Raw genomic sequence first — 16,187 nt, 5'->3', positions numbered from 1 at the left:
GCATGAGTCGGTTTTTTCCGTCATTTGAGTTGGGGTTACATTCTACTCCTAATTCTTCATATCTCTCCATATACATCTGAAAGGAATGGTGTCCTTCGAACAAGTGTATTATTCTGATAGCGGGTTCAGAATTATTAGAAAGCTAATATATTTAGTAAGGTCAAGTGATCGGAATGCCTGGGTGGAGGCCGCTTCCGATCAGTAATATTAATATAATTAATATTACAGCTTAATTTTGACTGAACCCTTCGGGTCACACCCAAGCAAATATATGCGAACCAACTCGACGAATTAATTTGGAAGAAATTAATTCGTCGCCCGAGTGTTAAACATTTAGACGTCGAAAATTCAAGCTTGGAGCGTCGAAACCGAGCGTCGGAGAATCTCAAATGTCGAGCCAAAATTTAGGATTTTGGCGAGACGGGAAAATGCATCAAGTAACAAGTAAAATCCTAGCCACGCAAAAGGCTAGGAATGCGTGCCCAATAGGAGCATGCCACGTGGCAGCACACATGGCAAAACGCCATGTGGCAGCACACGTGGCCGCCACGTTGGCAGCCACCTAGTGGCAGCCACCAAGTGACAGCGTGCCACGTGGCAGCGCCATGGTGGCGGCGCGCCACGGTGGCGACACATGTGGCAATGGCCGTGGACCCGGGTTGATAGGTTATGGTCACGGGCCAAAATAAAATGGGCCAACCGAACCCAACTTGGGGCTCAAGGTTGGGTGACACATGGTTAGTTCACATTGCATGTGAAATGCCTTGGGGACCAAGTGAGAAAGTGGTCCACACTTAACCATGTGACACTTGTTACTTGTTCCTTTGTTTATTTAACTAAGGGTTGAATTCACTAATCTTTCTATGTGGGATCTTTTGTGAAAAGTCCAACATTGAAAGATGAGTGAAATTCACAAGGCATACTTCCTTATAAATAGTCATGGAATGGCTTGAGAATTCTTTGCTTGAGTGGGAGTTAAATAGAGCATTCCATAATATTGGGAAAACTCTTAAACTCATATAACACTCGGGTTTTGGTCGGACCTCGCTAACCCCCAGGTAGTAGACCTTAAAGTTGTGTTCGCCTTTTTGTGGGTGGATACCGTCGGAGGCGCGACGCTTGACGTGCTCGTAGCTTTCAAGTAAGAGCCCCGTTTTTTAGGCGAAGCTCGCTTCGAGGGTAAGATTCGTTATCTTTTCTTAGTGAATATTTATTTATGCTTTATGATTTTAATTATTGCGAGTGGTTCCTTGGGTCGGGGTTTGTTTCCGCGGTGAGTCGGACTCACCAAACCCCAACAGCGGTATCGGAGCCCCGCTCGTTTATTTTTATAATCATGTTTTTCAAGGTTTATTTTGGCTTAATTTTCTGGTTTAAATTGCTAATTAGATTAGGAGCTCGGTTTTATTTATTTTAATCCCGTTTTTAATGTCGATTTTGGCCCAGAACCCAGATTTTCGCCCAAGACTAGTGAATTTTGGGTGGAAAACGTGTTCTGGAAAGGTTTTTATCCCCATAGTGGACTGTGATTTTAGCCAAATTCTGACCAGAAATGCCTGTTTTGAGGGGTTTTTCGTTCTTGACGAAAAATTTTAAGTCTTTTCTAACCTTGAAATTAATGGCATAAATTGTTGATTATATGGTTGATTATTTGCATTATTTTCTGCAATTTTATGTCCCCTTAAAGCACACTTACTTGGTAGTATTTGATTCTTAAAGGTTGATTTATTTTCACATAATTGCAAACTAATTGCTTTTTAGTGTGAAAGTTTTAATTTGAGGCTTCCATAAGTGTTAAAGATTCAATCTTTATTTGTGATAAGTGATTGAAACTTTAAAAACCACTAAATTCCATGTTATTTTGTGTTAAACTTTGATGTTTTTATCATTTTGAGTTGATTGGAAACATAAAGTTTCGATTTTTGTGATAGAAATTTGGTTATCTTCATGTTGGAAGATATAATTTTCAAGGATTCACAAAATTTAGATGTTGGAATTTTCATTTGAACATTAAAGTTCATATTTTTCCAACTTCCCTTTACTTTGTCAAATTCTCAAGTTTAATTTAAATTGATTAAATTGAAAGTGAGAAATTGCCTCAATTTTATGTTGCACCAAGCTAAACCAATTTAATTAAGAATGGTTCTTGGAATTATTTTGGTTATTTGCACTTTGAAAATTTTATTAAGTTAGACTTGTTTAAAATTTTATTTTGCTCTCTAAATTAGTTCTAAAATTAATTTAGAATTAATTATTGTTGTCTCGCGAAAAGGGATCAAATCCCGAGGTCGTGGCACGCAAAACGAGGCATTGCATCACCTTGGCGAGCCGGGATGCATAGAAACCCATATGTGGCTGCCAAGGTGGCAGCACCGCCTTACTTGCGGCCACACGCGCGGCTTTGCCGTGGCAGCAGCTCGCGGCCGTGTGCCGTTGGCCGTGTGTTCGTGGTCTTGGCGTGTGTGTATGCTTGGTGCGGTGAGGTGGCTAGCCATAGTAGGCTTGACGTTGCTTATTTTGCTATTTTACTTATTTTAATTAACTTTGTTTATTTTAATTAAAATTTTGGGAGGCTAGGCCTCGGTTTTGAGCGGCATTGGCAAAATTTCATTTTGACAAGTTTGGGTGCTACCGACTTAATTAATTTGATTAATTAAGGAAATGAGAAATTTAGTGGGAGCTTCAATTTTTAATGACGTGATTTATATAATCGGTTAAACAACTTTGACTAGTTTTAATTAGGCGTGTTAATCGGATTAACCACCTATATTAGTTACTAGAGCGCGCGTTGTTTAAATGCGTTTTACTTTGTTTTAATTTGTAAATTGCATGGGCCATTCACAAATAGTGAATGGATGAATGGAATATATGTATATATTCTCTCTCACAGGTTTTATGAAATGGCAACTAGTGGGACTCGACTAGGATAGAAAATACGGACTACGTGCCGTTATGTATATTTGTAAATCTAAATACGGTCTACGCACCGTTAAGTATTTTTGTACTTTAATATTTAGATCTTTCCTAGTTGTAGACACTAGTTTTTGCATAGTTTGGTTAAGTCTTGAAGACGGCGTATCTTGGAAGACAAAGCCTCGAATTGCAAATGAAGACCTTTTGAAGATATGAAGATCTCAAGGGGTCATGCTAGTTGCCAATATGCATCTATAATTTCGCTTTATATTTTATGCTTATATATATGTGTGAATTATTTGTTAGATGCATGTTTAGGTTTTCTTGATGTTGCGATGATTAGTTAAGTTCACTTAAATCAACCAACATAGAAATCCTAGGTCCCTAATAATATTGAGTCAAACTTGCCTTTCCAAACAACACTTATTAACCGAACGAGAGTGATGGTAGGCTATGCCAAAGAGAGGTGCCATCACTTCTCCAAGGGGCATAAGGCACACCGGGTGTGCACGTTGGTTTTGGTTTAACTCATCGGTATGGGTGAGGAGTCCTCACATACCGTGGAAAAAGAGATACATCGTCGAAGATGCATTAGATGCGACGATTATCTAACCAAGAGTGGCTTAGAGCCATTAGCAAGGCAATGCTTACCCAAGAAGATTGAGTGTTTAAGACAACCTAAAGCATGCTTAACCAGTCTTTGTTTCTTCGGATCTTGGAATCGCCTTATTTTCGCCAAATAGGGACAATTATTATGCGTAAATAAGACGTTTAATAAGATTAAAGTTTGCATGAATGCTATTAAATTTCAAACTTATTATGTTCTTGATAAATGGTTATACTTATCACTTATATTTATAGTATTCTAAATCAAATAATATTGTTTCCATGATTGGTAAAGGAAATCCTTGAGAATAGTTCTCAAAGAAAGGAAAAGCATTTCTAAAATACAATTCTCATGAATGACTTTTATAATTAAGTCCGAAAGGACGGTTGGACATCATGTATTCAAAATACTAGGTAGTTTTGATAAAACATGAGGTATTGAGTTGCAAACTCAAGATTGTCAATGTTTGACAACCAACGTATCTTTTCGCATCACAATTGAGTAGGACTCATTGATGTAGTAATTCGAGTAAGAATTAATGGAAAAGATGAAACTTTGTTTAAACAGCGCACTAGGTGCTTGATTATGCCTAACAAAGTATAAGAGTCAAGGTACTTAAAGAAATGATTCTTAAAGTAAGATTATGAGATATTGTATGATAAGAAATATAGGAAAGAAGGAACGAAGAAAAGGAATTAGATTTAATTTCAACTCATGAGTTCATGTTATTTACTTAGCAATTCGTTATCTTCACAAGTATCGGATACTGCTTGAGTGTTCCACTATGATAGTGACCTCAAACTATTGAAGTTAAGCTAAGTTATCGACTTACAAGCTTAGAATAAAGCAAGAAGAGCTACATCAGTTGTAAGGTCGTATGTTTTGTTTAAAGACCTTTTAAGCCAAAGGCTGGAACAAGTAATGGTTATTATGTTCCATAATCAGCAACTGATCCGTTTACACACGGAAAGACTCACATTCAAAGTAATGAGCAATAGTTGCGAGATTTATTTGAATGGGATGGTTATCCAAGCGTTGAGTTAAGAATGCTTGATTATAAACAAACATTTCTCTAACATGATAAACTCACTAAGTTCAAGTCATGGGCTTGATTTGCGTTCCAAACATCTTTAGCAATGTCACATCGACAAGAACGTACTCAAGGCTCTATTAAATAGGCTCTTGATAGTTGCTTGAATTGGAATCGTTCTAAGACAAGAAAGTCTTACTTGTTGAAACCGACAAAGCAGAGAGCTATTGTTCTTGGTATAGACAATTGACTCCGAAGGCTAAAGAGGATTCAATTACTTCAACGTTTCACAAAGAATTTGAAAGGATATGGCTATATTCATCAAATGTGAACAAACTTGACTTGAGTAGCTCAAGAGTTTGGTGAAGTACAGAATCGACTTGGCAAGATATCAAAATGTCTAGATTAGATCGAGCGATGTTTGCTTGAGCCAAGCGTGACTATCTCAAAGTTATGAATGGAAATTTTCATAAATAACTCCACAAAGAACATAGTGTGTCTTCACGGAGACCTCGGTGTCATTTGGAAATGACTCGAACAATGATGGTTCACAACCCTTCCTATAAAGTTCTTAAAGATTTGCACAAATGACTAATGTTACACTAAACAATGTGTCGAAGCTAAGAAAGGACGCCATATTCAGTTATGGATAGAAATAACTTCTAAAAGTCTTTTCAAGTATATGTCTAAGGCTCTTAGTCTCAGTAGGAGTTCACTAGCTCAGTGGGAGCAAAGTGGCTCAGTGGGAGCTACGTGACTTAGTGGGAGCTGAATGGCTCAATAAAGACTAAGATAGCTCAAGTAGGAGCTAACTGTTTGTTTCACAACGAACTTTTACCCAAAGACAATATACATGTCTCTTTGTAAGCATTCAAGTGAGACTACGGGTATTACCTCCACATCCTAATTGAGAACAAAAATTTTTTGTTGCTCTAAGTAGTGTCTTTCTGGAAAGTAACACGTTTCCAAAACGACAAGTGGGAGGAAAATAAACTCGATGACCATCGATCTTAGCAACAAACTAGAACTGAGAATCTCGGAAGACCTTAAAGGACTTCGTGATAATGCTTGATCAAGAAATACTCAAAAGGGCTTTACAAGTGCCTTAAAAGAGAATTCATTACTCACAAAACATTAAAGATGTTGGAGTAAGATCAACATAATAAAAGGGCTTTGAAAGCGCCTTAAAACTCAGTGTTTGATGCAATTGCCCCGTATAGGTATAAAATTCACCAAAGTCTTGGATTGAATCCTATAAATTTTCTATTAAGTTAGAAACAAACCTAAGACTTACAAGCATACTATTTACTATTAGATAGTATAGGAATAATGTCTTGTAAGATAGCTACAACAAATCCAAATTCCGAATAATGGTTAAAAGCCATGAAAATCCAAAATAGACTCCATGTTTGAAAATCATGTTTGAAACTTGATTAATTTGCATGAAAGGTGAAAGACCCATCGATTGCAAATAAGTTTTCAAGGAGAAAACTAACAAATGTGGAAATGTATATGCATACATAGCTAGATTGGTTGTAAAGGATATAATTAATTTCAAGGAGTTGATTTTAATAAAATCCCATTCACCAATCGGAATGCTCAAGTCTTTTCGTGATTGATCTAGCAAAATTGCGCATATGAAATATGGCAAAATAGATACCAAAACTGCCTTCCCAAAATGGAATTTTGGAAGTGACTATGGAATAGTCTAAGGGTTTTGAAAATCTAAATAATGCTAGATTTGAAAGCAAGCACATGGAATCCGTCATGGGATTAAAGGAAGCATTGCATGAAGGAATTGGAACGTGTTTTCTCATAAAGTTAATAAGAGGATTGACTTATGGAGAAACAGAAAAAATTCTGATGAACAAGAAGTTTAGTGGGAGAAAAAGTAATGGTCCAACAAGAAGTTTACGAACTCTATTGTGAAACAACCATCAAATGCTAAATGTTTAGATTTGAAAGTATTTTCGACAATGGACCGAGCTAAAGACGATACTTAGTACATGTTGGGAATTAAGTTCTATGGTATAGACTTAATTAAATGTTTAAATAAGTAAAAGAAATTACCATGTTAAACATGAAAGACTTTGAAAGGCTTTCGACCCATATGTATGAAGCTAAGTAAATGTTAGAACTAAGTATAAGCTAGGATAAGTACTAAATCAAACAAGAAAGACTCTAGTAAGAGACTTTCAATCATATCATACAGCGAACAATTTGACAAGACTCAGTGTAACTGTATGAGCTAAATGTCACCTGGATGGAATAAAATTGAGAATCATTCTAGAATTAAATCCATCATGTAAGGCTATGATATGGAATCGTCAGATGACTTACATGCTTAGAGCATGTGAATTACGTATATAATACCAATTGACATTAATCTAAGTATTAGATCATTAGATTATAGTCAAGAACATCCAAAGAACTTAGATAAGTAGTTTGATGAGTTCTTGACGCATGGAAACAGATATAATTTGAGTTTTGATGTTGCAAGCACAAACCTTAACAAGGATTAGATCCTTAGCAAGGAAGTCATTTATAAGCACGAGACAAGAAGTGTCGTGGCTTGAGAATGGTAACATGGATGTGCATCCATGTATAATGTGCGGGAATTTAAGGAAAATTTCCATGATCACAAGTGATTAGGGTATCCCAAATCGTTGTGAGTCGCTTGGAGTAAAACCCAAGAAAGGCATCATCGGGGAGTCTACTAAAATATATGTTGAGAATATTGTTGCCTTAAAGGCAATAATAAGATATATGTTAAATGGAAAGGTTCGTTGTTGAACATTAATGATTGTAGGTTGTCAAGTAGAAGGTCTCAAATAATTAAAATGAGTAGGAGCCATTGCTTGGACAATAAATCCTGAATCACATGTAATCCATTAACACTCTCAAAATTTTATCATCTTATTATGGAAATGGTGGATAATGAAGATGCTAAGGTTTGCAAAGTAATTTTAACTAAACCTTTGCAATAAGTGAACGATAACATTCATAATTGCATGAAAGAAATCAAGCATATCAAATATGGGTGTGATTTCTATGAATGTTTTATGAAGAGTATTACTCTTTAAACATTTGGGAAAAACCATTTATCATAAGATGAAACATTGTGAAGTTTCATAGTGGAATACAATATTTCTAAATATTTCACAAAACTATTTAATTGTGGTTTAGAATTAAATAATGAGTCCATTCGATTTTAATAAATATTCAAAATAGGGTATCAAGTCAATGGCTTGGATAAAGAAACACCTATTAAGTGAACATTGAATATTTTAATCGAAAATTATCCCTAATCAAGGTCATATTTTATGGACGATTGATGACCATCAGAGATTAGTGTGTAGTATGATTTATAGCACCGTTTCTTGTGCTATGAGGATATAAATCATTTGCACAGGTATTGGTTTAGAACCATACTGGATCGACCTATGAGGATACTTTAAGAGATTTAAAAATCTTCATAAGTATTTTCTCATTGTTACTATCGGAACTCTTTTCCTTTGACCATGAGTAGTGGGAGATCTCTTGTTTGATTACTGGTCCGCTTTGGTATCCGCCAAATGTCTGCCGTAACTGGGGATTATAAAGACAGATATCGGGCGGGTGAGTCCTCTTAGTAAGAGAAGCTACACTACAAGACTGGAAATATCCCCCTACTAACAATAGGGAACATGTCTTGTTGTTTACAAGGCCTCTCGAAGAGCGAGACTGTGAAAAATGCATGGCCGTGCTCAGATGGATTTTAGAAATCATCTTCTTATTAACAGTCAAACTCGGATTTCGAGAAACACTTCTGGACGTAACGGAGATGACTAGTAATCTTACTCTGTAGTTCATGAAGAGACATAGGATAAGGGCTATACACTAAATGCACACTTGTCCGGAAGGACAAGTGGGAGATTGAAAGGAATGGTGTCCTTCGAACAAGTGTATTATTCTGATAGCGGGTTCAGAATTATTAGAAAGCTAATATATTCAGTAAGGTCAAGTGATCGGAATGCCTGGGTGAAGGCCGCTTCCGATCAGTAATATTAATATAATGAATATTACAGCTTAATCTTGACTGAACCCTTCGGGTCACACCCAAGCAAATATATGCGAACCAACTCGACGAATTAATTTGGAAGAAATTAATTCGTCGCCCGAGTGTTAAACATTTAGACGTCGAAAATTCAAGCTTGGAGCGTCGAAACCGAGCGTCGGAGAATCTCAAATGTCGAGCCAAAATTTAGGATTTGGCGAGACGGGAAAATGCATCAAGTAACAAGTAAAATCCTAGCCACGCAAAAGGCTAGGAATGCGTGCCCAATAGGAGCATGCCACGTGGCAGCACACATGGAAAAACGCCATGTGGCAGCACACGTGGCCGCCACGTTGGCAGCCGCCAAGTGGCAGCAGCCACGTTGGTAGCCGCCACATTGGCAGCCACCTAGTGGCAGCCACCAAGTGACAGCGTGCCACGTGGCAGCGCCATGGTGGCGGCGCGCCACGGTGGCGACACATGTGGCAATGGCCGTGGACCCGGGTTGATGGGTCATGGACACGGGCCAAAATAAAATGGGCCGACCGAACCCAACTTGGGGCTCAAGGTTGGGTGACACATGGTTAGTTCACATTGCATGTGAAATGCCTTGGGGACCAAGTGAGAAAGTGGTCCACACCTAACCATGTGACACTTGTTACTTGTTCCTTTGTTTATTTAACTAAGGGTTGAATTCACCAATCTTTCCATGTGGGATCTTTTGTGAAAAGTCCCACATTGAAAGATGAGTGAAATTCACAAGGCATACTTCCTTATAAATAGTCATGGAATGGCTTGAGAATTCTTTGCTTGAGTGGGAGTTAAATAGAGCATTCCATAATATTGGGAAAACTCTTAAACTCATATAACACTCGCGTTTTGGTCGGACCTCGCTAACCCCCAGGTAGTAGACCTTAAAGTTGTGTTCGCCTTTTTGTGGGTGGATACCATCGGAGGCACGACGCTTGACGTGCTCGTAGCTTTCAAGTAAGAGCCCCGTTTTTTGGGAGAAGATCGCTTCGAGGGTAAGATCCGTTATCTTTTCTTAGTAATATTTATTTATGCTTTATGATTTTAATTATTGCGAGTGGTTCCTTGGGTCGGGGTTTGTTTCCGCGGTGAGTCGGACTCACCAAACCCCAACAACATCATCTTCCTCCATATCACAATCTCATTCTTTCTACCTTCTTCTATCCATTGCATGTTGAATAGAGTTTGAGTCAAATAATTAACAGTCGATATCCCTAATTTCCCTTTCCAATACTTGGTCAAGGAGAGAAGGGCGATTAATCAAGGACGACCTCTTTATTCAAGTCTTACTTTTTGATAAACCGATTCGTCAAAAGTGGAAAGCTAAAAAGATAATGGCAACTCAAGAAGAAGTCAACGAGCTTAGGAATCAATTGCCTGACGTGACTGAGGCGTTGAAGGCTCTAACCTTCAAAATCAATGACCTGTGAAGCAACAACAAATGGAGCTCATGCAAGAAAGTTTGAGCAAGTTATCTAGTGACTACAAATTCCAAGGCATTAGTTCACAAGGGGTCTTTGTGGACAAAGAGCTTCTTCCGCAGAAGTTTAATACCACTGATATCACTAAGTTCAAGGCAACGAATAATCCTTACTTTCACTTAAGGGCCTTTGAAACTATAATGAACATTAAGGGGATCGATAGGAAAGTCTTTCATTCTTTGTTTTCTTTATCTCTTGAAACCGTTTGTCAACAATGGTTCTTTTCTCTTGATAAAGAGAAAACCTCTACCTGGGATGCTATAGTAAACGCTCTCACTGATAGGTACAAATGCAATATTCAAATTGAAACTGATTATAGGCAACTTGATATGCTAAGAAAAAAAGAGAATGAAGGCTTTACTTCTTTCTTCAATAAGTGGAGGGAAACTTTCACTAAGATGATTGAGGTGCCTACCGAAAAAGAGTCTGTGAGGATGTTTATTAAGAATCTCCAAGAGAAGTATTCGAAGCATTTAAAGTATCAACATAATTTGAATACTTTCAAAGCCGTTTATGACATCGGAATTGAGATTGAAGATGACCTCGCTAAACAAAAAGCTACCACAGTGGCTGGAAAGGAAAGAAGAACGACAATCCTTCTTCTTCCGAAAACGCCCATTCTAGTAACAATGTTATTACATTTGATCTCAGTGAAGTGCTATCAAGAAGAAATTAAGGAAAGAATTCACCCCCATTAGGATGAGTTACGGTACTGCCTTCGATCGACTCCATGCTAAGAGACTCATTACTACCATTGAACCTATTCAAGATCCCGCGCCTGAAAAGAGATTGCCTAGTTGGAATCCAGATGAACACTGCAAGTACCATCAAGGTAGAGGTCATGCTACTGAGAGCTGTTGGAAGCTAAAGGAGGCTATTCAAAATTTGATCGATAATAACAAGATTCCCATGCCTCCAGCTAACAAGAAGAGCGAGTGATGATAAAGCAAACGACACAAGACAAGAGGCGAGCTTCAACGACAGGATTTCGTGACCTCCTCTTTTTCTGTTTCTTTATTTACCTTTTCTCCAATAAGTCTAGCATAGGCACCTTTATTTCCCCTTAGATTAATTTTGTAAATTTCTTTCTTTTTCCCTTTTAATAAAATGAGCATTTATTTCCTTACATATGATCATCGCATTGCATTGCATTTAAAAATAAAATATATATATATAAAATCCATGTCGAATTAAGAACAAGGTATACCAATGATTTGAGGCACCTCCTTGTAGCCACATCATATCACCTTTCACCTTTCAAATATACAATCCTTTCTTGATACGCAACTTTGAGCCTCGTCTAATGATAGACCTTTCATTTTTCAAACTACATCTACTTAACCTTGGGATGGGATTGTGTGCAACTTATGCAATTTTTAATTTTATAAAAAGCTTGAGTGACTTCAAAAGACTAAAATAGCAAAAGATAAGCAAAAAAAATAAATAAATTGTACAAAAGGGAAGGTGTTCCAATGTCTTTGACATGAACATATCTTTGATATAAACACGTCTCAGATTTGCGTCTCTTATCGAGTGCTCGGTACCGTGCCTGAGAAACATGAATGCCAAGTGAGTGATAGATCGCATGATCGGGATTGCCCACACTTATAAAATAAAATAGATGCTAAAGCAAAAGAGAAAAGAGAGCTAAAAAAGAGTCAAAAGCCTCAAGCATAAAAATGTAAAGATTCAAAAGCAAGGTTGCACACCTTAGGGCCTTATCTAGGGTCTTGAGCCTTTATCTCTTTCTTCTTCAACCTTTAGCCTAACCACGTTACAACCCTTCAAAAGACCTTTTTGAGGTATACACACTTGTGCGAGGTTCGGCTAGAGCTACATTCGGCCTGATTCCTAACGGATACGTAGGCAACCTCACATCGAGGTGCGGCCGTAATAAAAATGCATTCCTATTTACACTCATAATTTATCATATCTAGGGATCTCCTATGCTCATCCCTATCTACTTAGAGCTATACTTGGGGGCTTGATCCTTACATCATTAGCTTACCTAGCCTAAGAGTCACCATTATTTGACTCTTCTAAAAATAATATCTTTCCACACACTTAGCTCTTGCGGCCTAGCTTTAGTGTCACTTTCACACACATCACAGATACATGACTAAATATACTTCCCTTAGGAACCATTTGTCATGACATCTTAACACAACGCTGAAGCATGCCTTGTCATATCAACATCAATCATCATTGCATCACAAAGTATGAAGTACTTAGCCTCCGCGCCTAAGTTACCTAAATACATTCATTATCGAGTCAACTAGGATAGTCTAAGATGTTACAATCCTTGTACTATGAGAGACAACACTTGGCTAAGCTCATTCAACATGCACCTTCAAAAACTTCGCTTCTTTCTTTTTTCGCGTCTTTCTTTTTCGGGAGAAAGTCGGTACCCTCCACAAAAATGACGGAAAATTTTTGCCTTTTTTTTTTGCATTTTTGAGTCGCACGATAACATTACAATGCACACACGAGTTATGTACACATTGAGTCATGTTGAGTCAACACTATGCACACACGAGTCACACAAAGTGAGTCCTCATTAAGTCAAGTTTATACCTTGAGTCGTGTCAAGTCAATGAGTCAAGCAACACTAAGCCTTAGGTCAACCCTAAAGAAAGATAATCAAAGTCATATAGTCAAAGATATAAATGCAGGTGCATCCCAGCAAGCGAGGACATTCCCGGATTTTTTTCGAAAAAACCGCGAACATGACACATGAAATTCTTCCAAGATGAGAGCAATTACATAGATCAGTAAATTAGAGATGAAGAGCTTTAATTTACAAAAGATTTGAGCGGATTTGGTTGAAAATAAACGACCAAGCTCAAAGTTTGGAGCAAAACCAAGCAACAGTGGCAGCAAGAGCAAAATAAGGAAGACACGACTCCAGCGCCAAACGACAACATCTGGCGTCTGCCAATAGAGCAAAACTACGACGCCAGAGATATTTCAGCAACGACAGAGCTCAAAGCCTCTCAGAACGGTTATTTCGACCTCGTACAACAATTTCGGGTTCCTTGGTATGCTAATTAGCCCCTATAAGCAATTTGACATGATTGAGTAGTCGACTTGATTACAATCGCAAATAAGTGATCAACTTGACGAAAGATCGTCTCACTTAGCTTAAAGCGCCTAAACATTGGCTCATCGCAAAGGCACCAACATAATAGTTCATAAACAATAGAAGCACCGACATACAGGTTCACAATTCAAAGCACTGACATACTGGTTTACAAGCAGCAGAAGCACCGACGCACCGGCTAAAGCAAAGTTCAAGCAAGCTTTAAAGATCAACAAGCGTTGGTCTTCGGTAAATTTTCTTTGAATATTATCACAATAGTTGAGGATGACTTCAAGTAAAGTTATTTTCGACAGCATTCGCTAAGATTGTGGAGGTTGTCACCTAGATTCGAGAAGATGGCATGAGATGGGCGGTCTTCGACAGCATTCGCTAAGATTGTGGAGATTGTCACCAAAAGATTTGTGAAGATGGCACGAGATGGGCGGTCTTCCACGGCATTCGCTAAGATTGTGGATGTTGTCATCAAGATTTGAGAAGGACGGTTCGTGATGAGGCGGTCTTCAAAGACTTTTGCTATGATTGGGAAGGTTGTCATTATAATTCAAGGAAAAGGCTCAAGACGTAGCAGCATTGATCGACGGCGTTCCCTAGCTTGTGGAGGGTTGTCACAACAACTGGAGGTGATTTCGAGAGAAGTTATCTTCGATAGAGTTCCCTAGATTGTGGAAGGTTATCACAAACAACAGAAAATGCAGCAACAAATCAGTTACCTTCAGAAACGTGTGCTCGACGGTGCAAGATACGCGTTTCTTAACTCTTTTATCTGTTTAAACTAACGCTAGTTTTGCAGGTATCGACGTTACAAGAATGATTTTGGATCACCAAACGTTCTGAATTATTCTCCGTCCCTATCGATACTTTGACTTTTGTTTTTGAAACTTGCGTTTCTCCAAACTTAGTCAAAGTGGGGGCTTTTGTAGACACACATTTGTGTCTCCCCAAAACCAAACCCAGTGATAAGTACCTTTCACGTCGAATCATAATCGAATGAAGTGAAAGTGTGGAAAGTCTAGTGTTGCGGCTAGTTTTATTTCTTTTCTTTCTCTCTGTTTTTTAAAACCAATTTTTAAGAAAACAGCCAATCCAGTTTGGTTTGGTCCATGTCAAGGGTCCAATAATAGCGTAGTTGGGTCGGGTTTGAAAAAAGCTTTCCAACGATATATTATAAGCCCAATTCCGATGAATAATAAGGTAGTAATGACCAAATTACTAAACTGGGCCCGATTTGATCTTTATATGTGGCCAATGATCTAGAGGAGGGCCTAATATTGATTTATCATTCCTAATGCAATTAGAATTGATTATAGTCTTCTAGGTTCTTCTAGAAGGTTCTTTTCATTCCTAATTTAATTAGCATTGATAAATTGACTCTACTTGACTTTTTAAAGTTTTAATCAGAATAAAAAAAGTGTTTTTAAGGAAAATACGATTTTTCCCTTCTGTACGGCTAAATTTTATCAAAATTAAGAAAACGTGTGAGGCTGATTTCTAGCGCCTGACGATAGGATTAGCGCCTGACGCTAAAACTTGGCGTCTGGCGCTAATGTCCAGCGTCTGGCGCTAAGATGTTTTATTCTCTTAGAAACTATGATTCGTTTTTCTATCACATCCGGCTGATTTTCTCTATAAATAGCCTCCTAAAACCTCCGTTTTCATCATCAATTCTCTCTATCAACTCTCTAATTCTCTCTCTCACCAATTCTCATCAAGAATCTCTTGATTCTCTCCCTCTTTTCTAAGCCTAGACCTTTTACAAACATAATTCCTCATACATTAGCATTAGACACACCTAGCTAAGTTCGAAGTTACCTTCGCCCTAGACGTGAAAGGTTTGATATTTCTGAGGTTTTTGTCCCAAATCTAGTCTAAACTTTCTTAATTCTTTATTTCAATTATCTAATTTAATTGTTGATTTATTATTTTAATTGAAGTTACTAACGTGTGTATTTTGTTATTAGAAAGAGATATGAGGCATCCATGTAAGTGCTTTAATTGTTTGCATTGTTATTATGATATAGAAATCATGTCTAGGTTATTATGATTCCTAGTGTTATGTTTAGGATGTTTTGATCTTCCTAGTATCATGTTTAGGGTAAAAACTATAATTTCTAATATCAAATGTGAAAATTGTGATTCCTGCGATGCTTCCTATTTTCTTCCTAATATATTCATGTTAGTATCATGTTAGGGTTAGAGCTTTGATCTTTATTGTTTAGTGACATGCTAGGGTTTGTTATTAATCTTGTTAGTATCATGCCTAGGATCTTGCTATTATTATGCTTTAACATGATTTTTATAATTATTATTTTTGATGGTTATTATGTTGCTTGATTATTTTTTATTGTTATTGCTTGATCACGCCTTTTATGCATGTTTAAAGGGAATTTGTACTTGTAATCACGCTTAATAAGATAATTAATAATCTTGTTTAGGGTTAATATGATTATAATTCAAGTGATCGCTAATAATAGTTTTATTTGTGCATTAATGTTCAACCAACATAGATTAAACAAGTTTAGGGTTAACCTATTGATTGCATGTTAGTTAAAAAGCGCACATGAATACGATCAGAATAAAGTAGAGGCCTATTATTAGGGCAGCTTCAATCTCTTCTAGGTTGGATTTGTACCTTCATCCCCGAACTACTAGTCATGGTTCCAGATCTATTGGAGTTGACAATCTCCTGGATCGTTAAGGGGTGTAACCTTCAACTTATGAACGGTTTACAAGTTCCTAAAACTTGGTGGCGACTCTTTTTCTCTATCTTCTTTTCCCTTTGGACGCCACCGTACTTTAGTGTATGATCACAGTGGGTTCAAGTTTGGGGTAATGCTTGAAATATTCCCTACTATTACCATCCCAGAGGCTTCGCTTATACCTCAGAATGCTTTGGAGTAAGAGGAGTTTGAGGCTTGAAGCATTATAGGAGAGTTGGATCAGTTGCTTAGAGCGGTCGTTCACCTTTGTAGGATTGCCCGCTCCTCTTGAGC

This window comes from Chenopodium quinoa, unplaced genomic scaffold (assembly GCF_001683475.1).
Source record: "Chenopodium quinoa cultivar QQ74 unplaced genomic scaffold, ASM168347v1, whole genome shotgun sequence".
NCBI lineage: Eukaryota > Viridiplantae > Streptophyta > Magnoliopsida > Caryophyllales > Amaranthaceae > Chenopodium > Chenopodium quinoa.
Note: the sequence above shows the minus strand (reverse complement) of the source record.